The 3,060-nt window shown below is 37.4% G+C and overlaps 1 pseudogene; it reads left to right on the forward strand.

Annotated features, from left to right (window-relative positions):
* The window catches only part of LOC102295236, an 18,211-nt pseudogene extending 16,811 nt beyond the window's left edge, over positions 1-1,400 (forward strand).
* The last annotated feature ends 1,660 nt before the right edge of the window (positions 1,401-3,060 follow it).

A 3,060-nucleotide genomic window follows, 5' to 3' on the forward strand; every position in this document is an offset into this window, starting at 1 on the left:
GTGTGTGAATGGAATAACCTTTATTTTCTGTTGTTTGCATCATCGCATACTCAGAAAAATTACAAATTACTTTGATTATCAGTGATCACTGAGAGAAGCTGGATGAACTTTATTTGATGTTTCAAGTGTATAAAGTTATTTAGATCTGTCCTCCTGCAGCTGCTGGAGAGGTCAGGCTTTTATTGGACAGCTGAACTTTATAACACTGATCACTCATTAAACTGCTACTGCCTCTCTCAGTCTGATACCAAAAGTTAGGATGAGAACAGATTTTTAATTTATTTGTTCATTTTTGACTGACAAGATAAAATGATCAATCCAATCAAATTAATTTATTGGGTCAACAATGTATAAACATATAATCAGTTTTATCTCCAGTTTTTGTCTCCATCAACAAACATTATACTTTAGTTGTTTGATGTTTCTTGAAGAACAGCTGCCTGCTGCTGTTAATCTCTAACTCGATGTTTGTTTGGTATTGTTCAGACTCTCTGGGCTGCAGTTTCTCTTCATATTAATCTTACATAAAAAAACACTCTAATCATTCCCGTGACAAACAGCAGCAGATAGGATCCAAGATTATTCTAAACTATACACAACTAAACTATAACCCTTCATAACTCTGTGGAGTCAGAAGAGTCAATGAATCCCCTGAATGGAAAAACCTAGTTTTACAGTAGATGATTTATTATTTCATACTTAATCTTCACACTGTGTGTTTCTTCTGTGACGCAGGTCTTCAGAGACAAGGCATCGAGTCTCCACAGGTGTTCCTGGTGTTCAGCTTTGAGCTCCACCTGTACAACTTCCCTCTCTTACATCAGACCTTAGACAGAGACCTTCCTGCACACAAGAGAGATGCTCTGCTGTGTGCCATGCCCAACTTCAACCCAGAGATCATCAGGAAGAAGAAACAAGCTCTGAGGTCCAAAGTAAAATACTGGGCTACTCTGTCTGCAGCTGGAGCAGCTGTTCCTGTTCCTGGTCTTTCTATTGCTGTTGATGCTGCTTTGCTGGTTGGTGTTGTCACACATTATGTTCATGCATTTGGTCTCGATATCCCGTCTCTGAAGAGACTTTCTGCCAGAACAGGTGTGCCATACGCTGCTCTGTGTGATGTCATCATTTCACCACTGGCTGCAGCAAAAATAACTAAAGAGCTCCTCCTGAAGGTGATAGCCCAACTTGGGTCCGTAGCTGCATTAATTGTAGCAGAGGAAGTGTCCAGATGGATTCCATTTATTGGAATTCTAGTATCAGCGGGTCGCTCTTTCACCACAACTTACAAAATTCTGAAATTGATCCTTGATAAGCTTGCTGATGATGCTCAGAGGGTGTTTGAAAGAGCTTTAGGCTGAACACATCAGTGTGAATTTGAAAGTAAAAGATGAATGAAACTTAAAGTTCAAATGAAATTAGTTTAAATCATTAAATATAAATATACTGAAACCAAATCATGTTGCAGCTGCACATTTGAGCCATTATCCTACTATAGCTGATAAATGTATCAGAGGCCTCAGCAGGAATCATATCTTCTCATCACATCAATACAGGAACAAATGTGATGTTATTATTCAGATATAAACTGCGTAGAAGAGCTACTGAAGTTTTTTTAATCCTTTGTCTGATTTGGTGATGTCATCACTGTTTACAGATCAGGTGATCTGATAGTTACTCCTGAAACATCATCGTCTGAATTTCCCCTGTTTGATTTACTTTGTGATGAAACTATTTTATTGTCATATCGTCGCTTACAGCTTAATAAATACTTTTAATGCAGAATGTTTGAACAGAAACTGCTCTGTGGTGTTTTTGTCCTGTTGACTGTAGATTGTGATGAGAGTTCACTGCCCTCCAGGGGCCACAGTGAGGAACTACCACACAAATAATACTGCTATGAATCCAAATGTTATTCCTGCTTTTATAAATAAATTGTTCTTGATAAACATTTTTACCATTTATGTCTCTATTTAAGAAGTGTTTTAAATTAAACATATTTTAACATAGAGAGTTCTTCAGCTCTCTCAGCATTGGTGAGTTGGACACAGTGTTAGCTCTGGACAGTCTTTGAGCAAATTAGTGAAAATTCATGAATCTGCAGTCTGTCACAACTTTGTTTTTTTTAATGTTTCTAATTTCTCATTCTTTGGTTTACATAAAAATATGAAACAATATCACTGAGATCTAAAACATTTGGACCTCAGACTGTCCTGTTCCAGGATAATAATTGCTGTTTATTCTGTTATTTGATATTTTTGATATTTAATTATTAGTTTTAGTCTTTTTAAGAAGACACTAAAAGAATCTGACGATGCTTTGTGTTCACTTTAAAAATGAGATGATTTCACTTTTTCTTAACCACTTTGGCTCATTTCTCACAGCAGAAAAATAATTCTCACCACTCTTCCTGCACTTCTCCAAACAGTTTTTCATAACACAGTCACCTTTGCAAAAGACACTCCAACAATCTAAACCATTTTCAGGTTTGGCTAAACTGCAATAAAATCTGAAGTCTTTACAGTTTTCACCATCTTAATATCAAAAATGTTCTTTTACATTCTTTATACAGAGTGTATTTAGTTACTTTGCTACCTGCCGGACCAGTGGTTGGCCACCTGGACTGTTTTGCCACCTTTCTGACATAGAAAGGTGGTTCATCCTCAAAAACCCTCCAATATTGTTGAATTACAACACTACACAGTGCTGTAAAAGACTGATTTCCAGCAAACAGGGCTGGACTGGGACAAAAACATCGGCCCGGGCATTTTGACTAGAGACTGGCCCACCAGGTATTATAGGACAAACCATAAAGCCTTAGAATGAAAACAAACGCTGTTGTCACAGTGATGTACGCTGTCTTGTTGGTATATATATGTCATGTCCTCTGCCTCTAACGCCTTGCTAGAGTCGACATTCAGACTAAACTCCTCTTCAAAATGACCATGCAGACAAGAGGGTTTGACTTCACTCCCTTTACTTAGGTCAGTTGAAGTAGGGTAAAACTGAGAAACAACATGAAATGCTCTTAGAAATCATAGATGAGGACAAATACACAATAAC

The sequence above is a fragment of the Haplochromis burtoni genome, unplaced genomic scaffold (genome assembly GCF_018398535.1).
Source record: "Haplochromis burtoni strain Fernald_Lab_line unplaced genomic scaffold, NCSU_Asbu1 Contig_415, whole genome shotgun sequence".
Classification (NCBI taxonomy): domain Eukaryota; kingdom Metazoa; phylum Chordata; class Actinopteri; order Cichliformes; family Cichlidae; genus Haplochromis; species Haplochromis burtoni.